We start from the raw sequence: 20,534 nt of genomic DNA, 5'->3' as shown, positions 1-20,534 counted from the left end.
TCAGGACAAACAATGTTTTAGTTGTTCCTCTATAAGTTACTTTCCTATATCTATAAACATTGTTATTTAGTAACACTGAATTAATATATCAATTCTCACATAACACTATTCATACTACAGCTATATTCAACTTCAAAAACATAAAGCTTCACATTGGGAGTTACAATAAGACTCATTATTTTATACAAATAGTAAATACGAATAATAATTTTTAAAACTTATATTGGTATCATTAGAAAAAATAGTCAAATTTTAATCCAAGATGTATATTTGATATTGGTTTTATCTTAATGTTTATTTGGCTAAATTTTATTGCTGTTTTGTGTTAGAGCATTATGTGGTATACTTTCTGAATGTCCTTGTTCTTAGGAACAATGTGGTGTGGTATTTAGGAGTAAAACTATGAACATAAGAGACATACAGTCATTACTGTTGAAGCTAAAAATAATGGCTTTTAAAAAATAAAACAGTTAAATTCAGATGTTGTAGGATCCAGCCCTGGGATAAATGAGTATAATGTTGAACCTAATTAAGGCTTCTTAATCCTGAAGGAGTTCTGTCATGTCTGATTTCATATCATTCTAACATAATAAATACCCCATATCCCCAAAGCAAAATAATCATGAGTCAAGTGGGTGTTTGTGTAGTTAAATGCAATAAAGATAAAACAGAAGCCTGTATGCACAATCTATACCACATATCACACACTTTATTAAATAAGCCCTTCATTTGCCAACCAGAACTTAGATGGGAGACGTTAGGAAATGTTAAACCCAGTAAGTTAATAAATCCAACTTGAAATATCACAAGATCCCACTGAAGCTTAAAAAAATGAAAGAGAAATCTTCAAGCAAAGCAACTTTTGCATCTTCAAACGGGATTTTAATACCTTTCTCAAATCTCTACTATGATTCACCTGGGGACTGGTGATAGAGCAGGGGATAGAAACAAAGTAAAACAGAGACAGGGGCACAGAAAACAACAAAGAAACAAAGAGTAACTGGCAGAAACAAACAGAAAGGAAAAAGACACATCCCATGACCCTCTTCACCTTTGACCACAAACCAAAGGCTTTCAAAAAAAAATTCTCACTCCCCTAAAAGATTTCAGGCCAGAGCTCAGAAGTTCCTAGACTTCTTTGACATTCCTTAAGGATCATTTTAGGAACAAAGTGTATCTGATTCCACCAAGTTACCCTGATTTTATCTGCTATTGTATTAGGACTCCTAAGTAGTGTTTCCTTCAAAAATACTGAGTTTAGCATCCTCACAATGCAAGTTATCTGAAATGGGACTTGGAAATTTGTGATTCACCCACACTCCAGGTACTTCTGAGTCACAGGCCAGCCTTTGGGAGACAGTGCTGCACTTGTACTGATGCATGCCTCAAATCACACAACAAATGCAATTTATATGTAATCAATATCAAATTCAAGGTTCTGCATACTGCAACCCAGGATCCTGCCATCAGCTGGCTCAGGAGTTTAGAAGGTTTAAAGTTAATTTAGCATCAGTGAGCAAAGTGATTTATAGCCTAAATATGTATGTATATTTGGTCCCTAGGGATGGCTCCCAGAGGCTGGAGAAACAGCATGTCTTCCTTGGCCCTAAGGCCCTTTCCAGATGGCTCCTAAATGAGCCAGAGGGATCTGTGGTGACTTGTCAAAATCCTGCTTCTGTATCCACATGGTCTTGGCAAAAAACAAAGTACTTTAAGGAGTCTTAGAACTAAGAAATGACCTTACTGGGCAGGAGACAAAGAATGAAACCAACTTCTTTCTTCCCCTGACCCCACAGAACTACCCAAACTCTCAAAATGAGCCCCATACTCAGGAAGAGATGTAGAGTGGATATCCAGTGATGTTAAACATGATCCATGATGGGAAGAAAACTGTAGGAAAATGCCAGACATAGTGTTCTATTTCCATTCAGATTGCACTCATCATTCCATCCTCTTTGCAGCAAGGTAGGACCAGGTGACTGATTCTACAAAATGAACTCTACCTAAATCAGTGGTTCTCAACCTTCCTAGTTGTGATTTTGCTACTGTTAGAATCGTAATGTAAACATCTGATATACAGGATATCTGGCACGAAGCCCCAAAGGAGTCATGACCCATAGTTTGAGAAACACTGATCCAAGTTGATGCTACCATTTGTCCCTTCTGGGAAAAAAAAAAGCAAGCAAAGTTGCTGTACCACCTTCTACCTCTGTCTTTCCTGCCACTGTGGAACCCAAGACATCAAAAGAAGTATTAAAAAGAAGCAGATGGGTGTTGGCTGGGCAGTGGTGGCACATGCCTTTAATCCCAGCACTCGGGAGGCAGAGGCAGGCCGATCTCTGTGAGTTTGAGACCAGCCTGGTCTACAAGAGCTAGTTCTAGGACATCCTCCAAAGCCACAGAGAAACCCTGTCTTGAAAAAGAAAAGAAAAGAAAAGAAAAAAGCAGATGGGATTCTTAAATTACTGCTTGGGATGCTCTGTAGAGCCTCGGGATCTACAAGTTGACATGAAGAATGAAGAAATAATTCTGGGACTATGGTCAGTGAAGATATGCTAACTGCAAATCTTCAGTTCTTCCTTTTCTCCTCCAAATCCATTCCCACCGTCTCATTCCCAGCTCTGTAACAGATTACCAATTGTCACCTCGCCTCCCATCAGGCCCCCATCTCCAGTGGACCAAATAGATCTTCCCTCCTTACCTTTTTCTGTCACTCATTGCTTTATCCCAGAGATGCAAGGATGGTTCAACTTTGTAATGTGCCATATAAACAAACTGCAAGACAAAAATACATGATCATCTCCTTAGATGCGGAAAAGGCCTTTGACAAAATCCAGCAGCCCTACATGATAAAATACTGGACATATTAGGGATACAAGGGACATACTGCAACATAATAAAGGCAGTTTTCAGCAAGCCCATAGCCAATATCAACTTAAATGGAGAGAAATTCAAAGCAATTTCACTAAAATCAAGAACAAGACAAGGTTGTCCACTCTCTCCATATTTATTCAATATAGTACTTGAAGTCTTGGAGCAATAAGTAAATTGAGATCAGGGGGATACAAATAACAAAGGGGAAATCAATTATTTTTACTTGTAGATGGCATAATACATAAAAGTGTCCCTAAAAATTCCACCTGAAACCACCTATAGCTGATAAACTTTCAGCAAAGTAACATAAATCAAAATTAATTGGTTGGGTCCCAGCCCCTACAGATTTCTGTGCATTTTGTCAGCTGATAGCCACAGATGCATCCTGATCTCTAGTCCTGGCTTACAGTCCCGGCCTTGCCTGCCTGAAATCAATATCTAGCATGAGGAGAACATGAGCTCTTACACCTGGGGTTTTTCTACTGCACTGTAAGCCTGTATATAAGCCTGCTCCCTCTTAACAGAGAGAGAGAGAGAGAGATCTTATAAAGACAATTCTCAGCTTCCTATGGAAGCACACACACATACACATACATACATACACACACACACACACACACACACACACACACACACACACACAAAGAGCTAAAGCAGTCCTGAATAATAAAAGAACTGCTGGAGATACCACCATCCCTGATTTCAAGTTATAGTACAGAGATATAGTATAGTAATAAAAACAGTATGGTATTGGCATAAAAACAGGTACATTGATCAATGGAATCCAACTGAAGACCCAGACATAAATCCACACACCTATGGACCCCTGATTTTTTTATGAAGTCAGAAATACATACTGATGGAAAAAAAGACAGCATCTTGAACAAATGATGATAGTCAAATTGGACAGCTGCATGTAGAAGAATCCAAATAGATCCATACTTACCTCTCTTCACAAAATTCAACTTCAAATGAATCAAAGACCTCATCATAAAACCAGATACACTGAATGGTAGAAGAGAAAGTAGGGAATCATCTTGAACTCACTGACTTAGGAGACAACTTTTTGAACAGATCATCCTTAGCAACGGCACTAAGAACAATTAATAAATGGGACTTCATGAAGCTGAAAAGCTTCTGCATAACAAAGGATGCTGTCATTTAGACAAGGAGGTAACCTACAGAATGGGTAAATATTTTTACCAACTACACATCCAGAGGGCTAATATCTAAAATATATAAAGGGCTCAAAAAATCTAGATCAAGAAAACATTCCGATTTAAAAACTGGGGTACAGATCTAAACAGAGAATTCTCAAAAGAGGAAACTCAAATGGCTGAGAAACACTGAAAGATAAGTTTCAGATTCTTAATCACCATGGAAATACAAAGCAAAACCACTTTGAGATCTCATCTTATTCCCATCAGAAAGACTAATATCAATAAAACAAGTGGCAGTTCATGCTAGTTGAGGATATGGAATAAAGGGAACACTCATTCATTGCTGGTGAGTACAAACTTGTACAGCCACTATAGACATTAGGGTGGTAGTTCCTCAGGAAGATGGGAATGGTTCTACCTCAAGATCCATCCAGCTATACCACTCCTGGGCATATACTCAAAAGGATGCTTCATCCTACCAAAGAGACCCTTGCTCAACCATGTTCATTGCTGCTTTATTCAAAATAGCCAGAAATGAGAAACAACAAATGCCTAGACAAAGAAAATGTAGTAACTTACACATGGGAGTACTGCTCAGCTGTTAAAATAAATGAAATCAGAAAACCCAAAGGTAAATGAATGTATCTAAAAAGAATCATTCCAAGAAAGGTAACCCAGCACCAGAAAAAACAAATATGGTATGTATTTGCTTATATGTTATATCAGCAACAACCAAGCTATAATCCATAGAACCACAGAGGTTAGTAAGGGATTATGGGGGACAGATTCAATGGTGGCGCAAACCCTGTGGGAGTAACCAGCCAATGTCTCACTTGACTTAAAGCCCACTCCACGAGATAAAACTGTGGTGATATGTTATTTATGATTTATTAAAGCTTACCTGAGGATTCAGAAAGGAAAACCAGGTACAAGCTATAGAGGTCAGGCAGTGGTGATACACACCTCTAATCCCAGAAGTCATAGAGCTAGGGGGTGGTGGTACATACCTTTAATCCCAGGACTCAGGATTAAGAAGTAGACAGGTCTCCGTTAGTTCAAGGCCACACTGACTACAAAATGGACCCAGTCCTAAAAGAAACAACTTACACAAAGGTGATTTCAGCACCTGGGATCACATGCCCTTAATGCCAGCATTAGGGAAGTGGAGACAGGAGTGATGGTGGAGAAAGGAATAAAAGGCAGGAGAAAACAGGAACTGAGAGCTTTTGCCTCAAGGATTCATGGAGACAGGACTGCCATTTCAGTTTGGTAGATGTAACATCTACTGGCTTAGCTACTTTGCTTCTCTGGTCTTCAGCTTGAAGCTTGGACCCCAACATCTGTCTCAGGGTCTTTTAATCATTGTGTCACAAAAAAAACATTTATAAGTCAGGGTTCTCTAAGTAGCAGAACTTATAGAATGAATCTATATAGACAGACAGATGGTAGATATAGATAGATGACAAGATGGATGGATAGATAGATAAATAGATAGATAGATAGGATTTATTAGAATGGCTTATAGGCTGTGGTCCAGCTAATCAAACAATGATTGGCTATGAATAGGAAGTCCAAGAATCCAGAAATTTCTCAGTCCACAAGGCTATATGTCTTACTCAGCACTGCTTAGGTAAATAAGGTCTTGAGACTAGATAACCCAAGAACCTAGGGCAAAATCAAATATTATTCTTCAAACAAAAATAACTCCTAATGACATTTGGCTACACTCAGAGTTCAATACTTGGCTCAGCCATTATCAGAGAAGCTTCCTCCTGCAACAGATAGGAACAAACACAGAAATCCCACAGTCAGACATTATGCTGAGAGTGAGAGAGCTTAAAATACCCAGATTCAAACAGAATATCTCCATCAAATACGTCCCCACCAGAAGAGAAAGCAGGAAGAATATAAGAGCCAGAGGGGATGGAGGACACAAAGAAAATAAGGACCTCTAAATCAACAAGACTGATGACATATGAACTCACAGAGACTGATACACAAGATCTGCACAGGTCTACAGCAGATGAGGTCCTAGAACTGAGATGAGCAGGAAACAAATGTTCTTATCCCTAACCCAGAAGCAATCTGCAATTGATAACCATTTGGAAATGAAAGTTTAGTTTTCTCTGAGGGAGACTCACTGGGGAAACAAACTACTCTTAAGTGTAGGCTTCACACCCAGAAGTAGATCGCCAACAGAAAATGAACTAAATTGCATCTTTGGAGGTACTTTGCCTAATAATATCATGTCAAGGCTTCCCCTCCCCAACTTTTTTTCTTATTTTTATTTTTATTTCATTTTATTTGCCTATTTTTTATCTCCTTTTACCCTACAGGTTCTTTGCATATATAATGTCTTCTAGTTTCGTAATTTTATGAGATTCCTGGTTATGTGATGAGTGTGTCTCTGCATCTGCGGCACCCATACCACAAGCAAGTCCAAGGTATCAGGAAAAGAAAGACCAGATATCCATCTGTTTGTACTAATAGAATGCATTGCTGTCTTTATTGCCAGGAGTGTGTGTGTGTGTGTGTGTGTGTGTGTGTGTGTGTGTGTCTTTATTGCAAGTGCTAAGAGGTCTCACTCTTGTAGGAGGGAGCAGTCTTATATAAAGGCTTACAGCACAGTGGAAAAACCCCAGGTTGGAAGAGAGGTGTTTTCCTCATGCTAGATGTTGATGTCAGTGGGGCAATGTGGGAGCAGTAAGCTAGGACTAGAAAACAAGATGCACCTGTGGCTATCAGCTGACAAACAACTCAGAGACCCTGTGGGACTAGGCCCCAACATCTCCCCCTTTTTTATTTTTTGAAATTTTGTTTAAACTGTTTGCTACCCTATAGAATCTTCCATACAGATTTTTTTTTGGCTCTCAGGCCATGTTGTATGCTTTTGCTATTTTTTCACTGACTGGCTCTGAGGACTCAAATTGTCAACCTTTCCTGTTAAGACATTGACTGACTGGATGCTCCTTTTGGCTATATACAATTTAGGTAGCTTTTTAACTATCTCCAAAGCAACCTAAGTATCCTTTTAATCATACCCAAGGCAATTTAAGCAGTTCACATTCACGCATTCACAATCACATTTCATACATACTGGTGTGGCCACAACATACATTCAGAACATACATACATCTTTCAATCATCCTTTTTCCCTAGGTCATGATTAGTTTGTTGAAATGAAGCTTCCTTAATTGAAATCTCTGACAGAAAAACTCCAGCCAATCCTTGAATTAAAACAAAAGGTTGAAAAAGTCCTGTATGCTCCTCATCATCCCTTCATTTGAGAAGTTCTGAGCTACACTCAGGGGCTACAGCCATACCCACTCCTTGTAAAAAGTTTTTAGAGATGACTCACAAAATTGACCTTAAATTTGTATCAATAATCAACCCTTTATAAATACAAACAAACATTCATAAACAATATTTGGGAATGTGGACATCGTTCTTCCTAAACTACTTCCAGCTGTTAAGGGACGATGAAATACCAGGGGATCATGCCAAAAAAAAAAAAAAAAAAAAAAAAAAAACAGAAACCTGTTGAAGTCCTTGTTTTTGTGTTCTGCAAGGCTGCATCATCTCAACTGTTTTAGATGTTGGATCACCTGGGCCACTGCTTCAGATGGTCTTGCTTCATCAAACCATACTAGTCTAGAAGGAACCCACAGCTTTTTACTTTCTGTGGAAACAAAAGCAGAAATTCTTTTCCCAAGTAACCTGTCCTTATATTTAAATTTAGAAGTCAAAGCATTTTCAACATATGCAAGTTGGATTATTTTAGCAGCATTGATAATCAAATGTCTTTTAGCAGTTTTTGTTCTTTCTTAGCAATTAAACAATTTAAAGGCAATACAACAACACACAGTCTCCAGACTCTCCATGTATTTTCCATTCCATATACTTTTATCTTTTGCTTTTCCTTCACTTAATACCAGTACCTCGTTTACTGTTACCCATTTTCAATCCATCCTCCAGCTGAGGATGATCCCTCAGGCAAAAGCCTGGAGATTTACTCAATCCACCCTCCAACTGAGAGCAATCTCTCAGGTTCCCCTTTCTTTCCCAACCTTGGTGTCAGGCGAAGGCCTGGAGATTTAATCTGGTACCCCTAACTTGGAACCCCTTTCAAACACACCCTCATAGCTTTACTTGCTGGCAAGTCTTTGAGGGTGATCTCTAGTTCCCCTTTACTTTCCTGACCTCAACGGATCAGGCAATTCAATATACCCTTCAACTGAGGGCGATCTCTCAGTTTCCCCTTACTTTCCCGACCTCAGTGGATCAGTGGATGGCTGGAGATTAATTCAATACACCTTCTCCCTGGAAGGTGATCTCTCAGGCAAAAGCCTGGAGGTTTTGAGGTACCTGTTTTGAAATCTTTTTTCCCTTGAGTCTCTCCTCTCCCAAGTCTTCTTTCTGGCTGATCTTTCCCAGTCTTTCCAAGTCTCTTGGGATCTCAGTGGAACCTCCAATTGCAGCACCCATGCCACAAGCAAGTCCAAGGTATCAGGAAAAGAAAGACCAGACATCCAGCTGTTTGTACTAAGAGAATGCATGTGCTGTCTTTATTGCCAGGAGTGTGTGTGTGTGTGTGTGTGTGTGTGTGTGTGTGTGTCTTTATTGCAAGTGCTAAGAGGTCTCACTCTTGCAGGAAGGAGCAGTCTTATATAAAGGCTTACAGCACAGTGGAAAAACCCCAGGTGGAAGAGAATTGTTTTCCTCGTGCTAGATGTTGATGTCAGTGGGGCAATGTGGGGGCAGTAAGCCAGGACTAGAAAACAGGATGCACCTGTGGCTATCAGCTGACAACACAGAGATGCTGTGGGGGCTAGGCCCCAACATGCATCTGTATCTGTTTCTTATTCCTTTTCTTGGGCTCTTTTCCTTCTGTTTGTTTGTTTTATCCTATTCTAATTGTTAGTTTGTATTTTATCTTATATTTTATTCCATTTTATTAGTATCCCTTAGAAGTCTATTTGTTTTCTAAAGAGAAACAGAGGGGGGTAGATCAAGATGGGAGGGAAAATAAGGAGGAACTGGAGGGAGTAGAGGGGAACATATATGAGAAAAAAAGCTATTTTCAATAAAAGGGGAAAATTCCTCCCTTTTATAACAATGTCTAAACCATGTAGTTAATCTCTTTGAAATTTTTAAAAGAAAAGGAAAATAAAGAGAGGAAGAGAGAGGGGGAAGAAAAGAAGGAAGAAAGAGAGAGGAAGGAAGGAAGAAAGGAAGGAAGGAAGGAAGGAGGAAAGGAGGAGGGAAGGAAGAAAGGAAGGAAGGAGCTCAGTCTTGGATGCAGAAAGCTATTGAGGTTGTGGTGGAAACTCCTCACTGGAACATGGTTTGGTCCTATCCAAACTCAGCTTCTTTCCCTCAGACACTTTCTACAACCAACATTCAGAGTAGGTTGTCTAGTCTGTTATATTATATATGAGTCAGTTTCCTTTTTTCAAAACTGGAGGTTTAAAGTAGTATTAGATTATCTGCTTTTGGGGTGTTATATATGTAGGGAAAAAGGGACCAGTCAAAGAAACACACCCTGAGCAGAGCCAAAGAAACACACTTTGGCCCTGCAACCAGAACCAAAGAAATGTACCCTGACCCTAAAACCAGTGCCAAAGGAACACACTTTGTCCCTGGAATCAGAGTCAGTGAAAGAAATGTACCCTGGCCCTAAAATTGGAGCCAAAAGGCTAAAAAGGACCAGAGAAAGAAACACACTTTGGCCCTGAAACCAGAGCCAAATCTGACCCTAATCCTGTGTAAAAAAGTAACCAATCCCGGAGCAGAGCTCTAGCCAATCTGAGCTCAGCACTGAAATCGGACCAATCCCTACCCTGGAAAAACTTCCCCAACCCCAGGAACCCCTATATAAACCCTGTGTATGTTCAGCTTGGCTGGTCCAGCTGTCTTCCAATAAACACCTTTGGATGAGCTTCTGGTGAAGATCTTTTGCGGCTGCGACAGAGCAAAGGCGACCCTGGGCAGAGCAGAGCAGAGCGAGCAGAGGCGACCCTGGGCAGAGCAGAGCAGAACAGAGCGAGCAGCGCTGTAACACTTGCCCGGGAAACCTTCCTTGGCAGAGCGGAGTTGTTACACTCTGCTCCCGCCCGGCTCCCTGCTCTCCGCTCTCGGCTCTCCAGGAGCAGAGCTGAACTGTAGCAACTTCGCCCGAGAAACCTCCTGCGGAGCAAAACTGCTACACTAGTCGAACATCCCCAGCTGGAAGACCCTGTCCTGCTGGAGCGGAGCTGACACACCAGAGAAGCCTTTCTCTGAGGCAAGGCTGTAAGCTGCCAAGCTTACTGCAACCCGTGGTGGTCCTTGGCTCCCGAGCTCCAGGATACCTTTCTACCTGAGCTGTGTAACACTCAGTATCCTTGGCTCCCGAGCTCCAGGATACCTTTCCACCTGAGCTGTGTAACACTGGGTATTCTGTGACTCCCGAGTGCCAGAATACCTGACCCACTCCTGTTCCATCCTGTCCTGACCCATCCCGACGAAACGCTTACAATATAGTTGGAAAATAGGAAATCGCATGTTTTACTATGCTTTTTTGTAGAAAGAGAATGAAAACAAGGAAAAAAGGATTGTCCCTGTAAAGACTCACTATCTTAATTCTCAACTGAAAGTCTGAAGCAAAAGTGATTGGCTTGAGTTGTTTTGTTTTGTTTTGCTTGTGTGTATGTGTGCAGATGTGTACATCTGTGTACGCATATGAAAAAACAGACCGAGGTCTAATGTCTTCCTCAGTCACTCTTCACCTTAGTTTCTGAAATAATACCTTTCACTGAATCTGTAGTTCACCAGTTCAGCTAGAGACTTGCTAGCCAACAAGCTCCAGGGATCTCTTGCCTCCATCTCTTCAATGATGGAATGACAGGCACACACCATTACACCCAGCTTTGTTGAAGATGGGATCCCAAGGAGCAATAAACCTAACTACACATCAGTTTTTCCAGCCATACTCATTCACAAACATCAGCATGAACCACGACTCTGAAAATTCTGTGAGCTCTAGTAAGGAAAAATCAGGGATTGGTTTGTACTACCTACCCAAGTGATCTGTATCAGTAGAATAAATTCTCATACTCTAATCAAAGTGAAGCTCTACAAAAGTAATAACTTAGACACCAGTGTGGTAGCCCAGCTACAGCCAGAGTATCTCTGAGACATCATGTCAAATTAACAGAGTGACGATCTAGTAAGGAGGTCCACATTCACAGGACATGAACTTAAGCCTTCCAGAATCAAGCATGTGGCCCTAAGGCCAGGTTCAGCATGCTTTCCAACCCTACAATCATACCTCTAACTTCCCCCTTCAAGTTAACTCAAAACTTAGAACAACTAAAATCTCTATACTCCTAAGCAAAGATTCAAGGGGAAACTCTAAGGACCTTTTCTAAAATCTGGGACTGGATGTCTATGTTAGAAGTCAATAGTATTTCATACTTCAATCATGACTTTAGGAAACATTTACTGTATATAACTCCACCCACATTTAAATAACAAGTCTACTCTGATTTGTGCTAACTCATAATGAGATTCAAATCTAAACCACATGCTGAAGGATCAGACATGACTAGAGTCTTCTGATTCCAAACCCCCTTTGCCAGGCTAACTCTGAAAACATTATTTTAGTTGAATAATTATTTAAATGTGTGCTCATAGGAAATATTATCAAATTATAGTAAATGAACAAATGCAATCAAATAAAACTATGTCTCCTCATGAGCACATAATGATCTGAGATGTTTGGCCCCAGGAAATGTGGTTAGAGTGAACATTCATCTCTGTCCACTGACTCAGGTGTGCACAATAATCCAAGTTTTAATAAACTTAATTTCTGTCTTAGTCTCCATTCTGCAGTTGAGTGGGGGATGGTCCTTTCTCCAGGGTCATGTGGCGGTCATCTGTCTTCATAAATTATTCCTGAGATACCTATTATCCCATATTTATATGGTCTTTTCAGATCTAGAAAATTCTTACTGCTTCTATTCTCTGCCACAGTGAAGAGACATATATCAGGCTGGAAGTCCTGAACTCCAGACATACCATCTCCTATGCACCATGCAACCTTTCTCTTTGGGATCTTGATGCCTTATAGGCTACTATCATAATCATCTTCATGTGTCCTTACTTGCTTGGGATTCTGGACCATTGAACTCACACCTAGGATAATCTCAGCCTATAAAACTTGATGCAGCTGTCCTTGAGTATCTCACAAAGGACAAATTCCAGCATCCCTGGAGGTGCCAAAAGCCACAGATGCTCAAGTTCCCTAATGAAATGGAGTATTATTTGCACATCTATGTGTGTACTTTCATCTCTAGACTACTTATTTTACCTAATACTGTATATATGGTAGGGTCAGCAAGATGGTGCAGTGGGTAAAGCCACTACCCACCAAGCCTAATGACCTGAGTTCCATCCCAGAATCCTACATGATAGAAAGAGGGAACTGACTCACATAGTTTGTACTCTATCTAGCACACACACACACACACACACACACACACACACATACACACAATGAATAAGTAAATAAATGAGTAAATAAAAATGATTTTAAAATTTAAAATAGAAAGCAAAATAAAATTTCAAATACAAATGACATATGAATGTTTTTTGTTTAGGGGAAATGACAAGAATTTTGAAAATGTTTACTACAAATATATTTGTTAATGTTTTCTGTCATTGGTTGAGTCAGTAGGTATGGAGCACTCAGATGCCAAAGACCAATTGTATTTGCCTCCTGTTTCTTCTAAGACAATCTTTTCCTTCCCACAAACCTTCTTTCTCCCACCTCTTACCTCTGCAAACCACCTCATCATCTTATGAACTTTATAGATAAACACGATGACTTACCACATAATGACTATTTTATATTCAAAGAAGCAATTCAAAGAGCACAAAAACTTAACCTCTGATTTAAAACATGAAAACAAACTAAATACACAGTGTTTCCTAACTGCTCTGGTGTATCTCAATAACTACAGAACTATTTTTAGAATCTGCTCACAGAGCACAAAGGAAGAAGGTTAAACTGTCAGAAGTAAATTAGAAGAAAATATGAACTTTGGATAACTACACAACACAGCCTATTGATTTCCTTCTCCTCACCAATTAGTGTCACTCAATTAAATCAGATGAATTTTCTCTTAATCCAGTGAATTCAAAACTCATTAAAAACAACTGAATAACTTTCACTGAGGCTTTTTCCTTCTATTTATATACAACCCATCAGCATGGCTCACAGCCCTACTAAGAAACTCTTGGCAGTCCCAAACAAACTTCTGTTCATTCTGACTAGTTTTGTTTTTTTTCTTAAAGATAGTATTTCTGAGTGTTCATAAATATGCATGGAGAATAACTTTTAAAAGTTAGGATTTAGGGGGAGGCTTCTAGGAATTTTTTAAATAACATGTCCCTAGGGTAAGAAATATACATAGTTCATAAACATGAAAAATTAACTAGGACTTAATGAATTGCAAAAATTAAAGAACAGTGAGATATCTACTTACAAGCTACAGGCTGGATACCTTTGATGCTATACTGTTCACAAAACAAAGATGATAAAGATGTCTGATATTGAATTTATAAACCATAATATGCAGAATAAACCAATTTTTGCAAAAAAAAACCTGTTGAAAACGCTGATTGCTAACTCACCATGTAGACTCCATGTTCTGTGAGGTTTCTTAGAGATTCTACAGTTTAGTCTCAGCCATAGAGACATAAAGCATTCCAGAGATGAGGGACAGAATCTGGAAGAAACATCCTGAAAAATCTGTTTTACAAGTGAGAATGCTAATTTGTTCTCTCACACTGGGAATACACCCTGTGTTACCAGAAACATCTGTTGCTTTCTCTAAGATCACCTTCACCCTGCCATCAAGAAACTAGGAAACAAGTTGTTACATAGGAAAGTGAGCTCAGTTCTCAAAAGGAAGATAATGTGATCCTCTTGAGGAATTTGGTCCAGATTGCAGAATCAATCCCATTTCAATCAGTGATCAGACACTGAATGTGCTATATCTTAAGGACAAAAATTTGAACAACACAGAATCTACCACTTCAGAATACAGAGTGAAGCAAGGGAAACTCAGATGAGAACAGCAATTGTGATCTGTGGGCAGAGTTCTGAGACTCACACCCACAGGTGCTGTAAGAAGCACCCAGCCTTTTTCTGGGGATCAAGAAGGATAAAGTCAGTCAGGTGGCACATGCCAGTAATGCCAGCCCTCAGAAGGAGGAGACAGGAGGATCAAAGATGGCAAGTTTGAAGACAGTCTAGCCTGACCTACACAAAAGGATGATGTCTCAAGGAAAACAATAAAAGAAGCCTCATCAGGTCTAAGGTATTTGGATGAGTTCACAATAAAAGAATGAGAAATACTACCAAGTCCAAGCACTACAAGGAACAAGTTCTAGGCATGAAGAATTGAGATACAAAAGCCACTGAGCAATGAAGAGATGCAAACAGCATTCCCAAACCCAATGAGATAATATGTACAACAACAAAACAGTGTAATTCCTGAGGCAAAAATAGCCATCCAAATGTCAACTTCCTTTCTCTTGCCTTTTCCAAACTCAAATAAAACAGAATCAGGAGAAGGCTTGCAGGAAGATTCTATATTCATAGAACTCGTTTCAAGTTAAAAAAATAGGACAAATGTCTTAGAAAGACCTAATGCCTGTGAGAGGATGTTAGCTGAAACTTCACTAGCTGACACCACCATGCCTCTGATAAAATACAAAAGAATTTTGATTGTAGAGACTCCTCACTCAGTACTCTGTATATAACAAGTATTCAATAATAAATCTTTAACAGATAAATGAGCATATAAAAAGTAAGCATGGAAAAAATGAAACATGTTTCTCACTGTTGCTTTTGTTCAAATGCCTAGGCACTTGACTCCTAACTTGTCCTTTGATTGTGAAAGTATAATTTGGGACTGCTGCTCAAACTTCACTAAGTTTAGAGAGAAGAAGTTACCCACTTATCAAATGATGTTAGGAGTGATACAATGTGGAGTTGACTTGTCAGTCATAATAGTCCTTCCAGGGAAATTATTAGTGGGTCAAAGGAAACAGAAGCTAAGGAATATTCTCCAGGAATAGTACATCACCCCTGAGCATTATGCAGCAGAAGAGTTTGGAATTATCATTAGCTTTATTTCTTCAAAACTATCCTATTTAAGTATCTTGAATACAAATCCCTAAAACTTAGGCACTTAATAAGGTCCCCAAACAACTGCCTGTGCTGGCGATGGATGAAAAGGCAATAAGTGAGGCACATGCAGACAAGCTCTTCAGCCTGATGAAGATCAGAGAAAACGCAGAAATCATGTTGAGGGAATGAGTGAATATTTTTTAATGCAACCTCTGATCACCTCACCTTCCTGCATCCATCTCCTTGTAAATGAACTTGGTTGTGCAATCCCCAACGATGAAGATGCAGAGGACATGCATATTCTTTCTTGGCCCCAGTGGCCTTTGCCAGCCAGCTTATCAAATTCCATGGCTGCCTGTTGGCCATCTCTGCCTCTAAGAAAAAACCAATACCAAGATTCTAAGTCAGTGTTGCATAAGCACCAAATTCAATTTGCAAAGACCCAGTGTTGCCCAGGTGAGGTTCTGGAGGCAAGATGGATCCAAATTGAGTAATTCATTTAACTGAGCCCTTGAACTGATTTCTCACCCTGTTTGCCCACTCCCACTTCTCTATTTGTGAACTAAAGGGAAACACAAAAACAAGACAAGGCAGCAATCCATCACAGAGGCCCAAATTCACTCTCCACATGATCAGACCATCAGTTGCTGTCCTCACGTGGTTTTCCAATGTTATTAGAACAGAGTTTTCCTCTTTAAGGCAAAGTATCCATTGTTCTTGAACTACAGAGGAATTTGTAAAACACACCACAGAGGCACAGTCAGGTTCATGAAAGCAAGACCAGTCACTAGTTATGGTTATGGTCTAGTTTTCCATCAACCTCTGGGGTCTAAGGATAAACACTTCCCACAGTCCCCAGTGCTGAAAATAAGGCTCACAATGAAAATGCTTTTCACATTATTAAAGCAAAGAAAATGTGTATTCGTTGTTTTTCTTATTACTGTGAATAAATACCTGACAAAATGCAATTTAAGGAAGAAAAGGCTTATTTTAGCTCATGATTCAGGGATGCAGTCCATCATGGTGGGGAAGGCATAAGGGTATAACTTGCTCTCATCTCAGGCCATCAAGGAACAGAAAAAGTGGACTTGTGGAACTCCTCTGGCCTTTTCCTTTCTCCATTTATTTCACTCTAGGACACCAGCCAAAGAGATGGCATACACCCAAAGGCCTGCCTCTGTAATGCCTCAGGATTTTTTCCCTAATCCAGCCAAATTAATGATGAAAATAATCACCATTGAAGACTAGAGAGTCTTTTTTGTATGGTTTTATAACTGTCCCAACATCATTAGCTACAAAAATATGTACACACACATCATGATGACAGTCTTTTTAAAAGTAATTCTATTGTGTCACTGGTCAAAGTATTATACAATTATTTCTTTATGTGTTTATTTACCATTATGTACTAGAAGATCAAATGAGTGTGGCCTAGAAACACATCATTTATATTTATAGCTCCATCACGCAGTGAAGGCAACATTTATTGACCAAATAGGTGAAAATTTAAAATATAGAGACAGAGACTAAGGAGATAACCCAGGAAATTACTTGTTGTGCAAGCAAGAGGACCTTAGTGTGATCCCTAAAACCCATGGGGGTAAAAAAGCTGTAAATATTGGTACTTGCTTATAATCCCAGCATTGGAAATGCTGAGACAGGTAGATATTCCCTGGTGCTTGAAGGCCACCAGACTGGCTTAATCATTGAGCTCCAGGTCAAAAAGAAACTTTCTCAAAAAGTAAGATGAATGGCTCTAGAGGAATAGCATCCAAGACTGTCCTCTTTTCTACATAGCATACATAGAAATAGCACCCACATATATGCATACACACAAAGAAAAATGTGGATATCTTATTTAAATGTGTTTAATGTCATGAGTAAGATTAGTATTATGTTCTTTCATTTTAAGGTTTTGTGTTTATAGAAGTAATGTCTTATTGTGTGATGTTAAGTGCATACAGAGTTGTAAAGACAAGCCAGTGAACAACAAATGAAACATACCTACTATGGTTAGAAAGTTGTTTGTGCTTTCCTCCCTCACTCTCACTCCCATCTCCATTCCACCATAAGTGGAGCCCTTCCTGTAATATACTGTCTGTAAAATAGCCATTTTAAGGCCTGGTGGTGATGGCACACGCCTTTAATCCCAGCACTTGGGAGGCAGAGGCAGGCGAGCCTCTGTAAGTTCGAAGCCAGCCTGGTCCACAAGAACTAGTTCCAGGACATCCTCAAAAGCCACAGAGAAACCCTGTCTCAAAAAATCAAAAAAAAAATAGCCATTTTAAGAGAAAATATCAGACACTCTACAATAAAAATGATCATCGCCTTGGCATCCTTTATTGCAGAATGAACAAAGGTTTGGTGTTCTGTGCAGTCTAGAGAATAGTCTACAACATCCATGCTTTCAGTTCTGAATAAGTTCATTAAGTATGTTGCAAGCAAAAGTAAAACAATAAATAGTAACAGATAGATTGCAAAACATCACTAAATTAGATAATAGAAATATCCTTGGATCTGCTGAAACCAGAGGAGCAAGGTAAACAGGGATCTTAATTCAGATAAAGACTGATGACTATTAAAAGATAACATAGGGGACTGGAGAGATAGCTCAGCAGTTAAGAGCACTGGCTGCTCTCCCAGAGGACTGGGGTTCGATTCCCAGTGGGTACATGGCAGCTCAAGACTGTCTGTAACTCCAGTTCCAGGGGTCCAAAAGCCCTCATACACACATACATGCAGACAAAACACCAATGCACATAAAATAAAAATAAATAATTAAAAGTTAAAAGAACAGCTACTGTACATATTCCTAGCTTGTGTGTATCAGGAAAGAGACACAAACTCAGGGCTTGAACCAGATTTTAACCCAAGGTAGTGATACATTATCTACATTATCTGTAAACAATTGTAAATACCTTTTGAGGATTTTTTTAAATGACCATCACCCCAATTTACAAAAAATGGTGAAAGGATAAGTCTCATAAATATCATAAATAATTAAGAACAGTTTGTTACATTAGAGTCATGCATACAGAAAGTAATGCAACCCTACAACTTTGCTGGCCTATGACTAATATGGAGACAATTTATTCTCATTATCTTTTTAAGTAAAATATTGATAAGTTCTCACATATTTCTGGACAAAAACAATAAGTTTAAAGATAATAAATTATTTTGGATTGAAGCTAGTAAAATTAGAAAGCAGGTATCTAGACTCATATAATAGGCAGATAGCAGGTGTTACTGGATCCTAATGTCTCCCTCGGTGGAGGGGATGAGAAGATATAGCATTAACAGAACAGACACTGGGAGTCAGGTAAAGACAAACAGCAGTAGGGAGAACATTATATACCCTCCCAACACCCAGGCATTCTGATCTGTTGACATTTCATGGTCACTTCTCATTGGCTGGGCTCTATCAGGACTTCTGACAGCACCTGTTGCTAGGCCCTCAGGCAGTACTACATAGTTGCCCCTCATTGACTAGGTATGATCAGGACCTCTGACAGTGCCAGACTCCAGGTTGGCTCATCTCTTGGCCCTGTAGGCCTTAAATTCCTACAAGTGGATAGATGTATGGATAGATTTATACATAAAGCATAGATATATTAGGCAGATAGATAAAATATTGAACAAATACAGTGGTTTGAAAGAAAATGGGTCCCAAAAGGAGTGGCACTAGTAGGAGGTGTGTCCTTACTGAAGGAAGTGTGTCACTCTGGGAGTGTGCTTTGAGTTCTCCTTTGTTCAAGGTTCTCTTAAGCAAGTGGCAGTCGGTCAACTTCCTGCCTGCTAAATGTAGCAGCACCACATCTGTCTGCCCAAATGCCACCATGTTCCCTACCATGATGATTATGGACTGAGCCTCTGAAACTATAAGCTAACCACCACAATTAAATGTTTTCTTTATAATAGTTGACATGGTTATAGTGCCTCTTCACATCAATGAAAACCCTAAGATAGACAGACAGATGATAGATAGACAGATGATAGATAGACAGATGATAGATACATAGATAGATAGATAGATACTGATTGATTAAAGATAGATAGGTGATAGACAGATAATGGTAGGTTATAGACAGTTTTAGATCACTCCAAATTCATGTTGACTAATTATGCTCCCACATTTGGTTGACCATTCTTTGCTTTCCTCTAGGCACTGTTAATCACCTCTTACATTCATTTCCTTTGGTTAAATTTTTTGTTTAGGCTACAATATTCTGTTTTCTGGGCAATGACTCTTCATTGGTATGCCAACCACAATAATCTTAACCTATTTGAACCAGTGTTTGGCCAACAAAACACAAAAAGAGAAATCTGCTGGGCATATACACGGCTATAGCATATATTTTAGTGTGAGTCCCTGATTCTAAAATATGAATTAAAAGCCTTCTGATACATTAGTATGTAAATAACACATGACTGGGGTATCACAAAAAACAGCAATCCCACCACATTGTTTCCTGGTCCAACCATTCCCTACACGATAGTAAGCTTTCTGTGGCTCGAGGAATTCTATTTCATGTAGAAAAGTCAAATATATATATAGTATTTAAAATGAAGAGCATAAATTTGTTGACTAATTTTCTCATTGCTGTGACAAAATACCTGAGAATAAGCAACTTTTAAAATGAAGGACTTATTTTGGTTCATGGTTGAAGGGGATATATAGTGAATCTATCAGGCCTAAAAGGCATGGAGCAAGTGGATAACCATGATACATCTACAGTTAGGAAGCAGAGAGAAATCAATGCTAGTGCTTCACTCACTATCTCCTTTTAATTCAGTCTGGGACCCCAGCACACGGAATGGTGTTGCTCATATTCAGGCAGTATCTTGCCTCTCCAGATAAATTTCTCTGGAACCACCCTCCCAAACATTCCCAAGGGTGTGTCTCCTAGGTGATTCTAAATCCCATCAAGTTGACAACCAAGATTAACAATCACAATAAGCGAAGAAACATTATTTGAAGGAACTAGATGAATTGCTTTGGGCTATGTAATAAAACACAGAAGCAATCACAATGCCTCATTCAAACATGAAGATCTCCAAAGCAATAAAGACAAGAAAACGAGATATTCTGCCCACTTTGTCATGAAATTCTTCCTTCCGTATTCTCCATCTTTATAGTTCCATCACTCACCCAGCTGCCAATGTCAGAAAACTGAATCATTTATTTTGCTAATCCCTCCTCTCACCTCACCTCTACAGCTGATAAATTGTAACCATTTGCAGCTATTTTATGAGGGTTTCTCAAGCATCTATACTTCTCTTCATGTTTGATGCCACATCTTTAACCACCACCATCTTTCATG

This window comes from Mesocricetus auratus, unplaced genomic scaffold (assembly GCF_017639785.1).
Source record: "Mesocricetus auratus isolate SY011 unplaced genomic scaffold, BCM_Maur_2.0 Super-Scaffold_100010, whole genome shotgun sequence".
Classification (NCBI taxonomy): Eukaryota; Metazoa; Chordata; class Mammalia; order Rodentia; family Cricetidae; genus Mesocricetus; species Mesocricetus auratus.
This window is presented reverse-complemented; position numbering follows the sequence as displayed.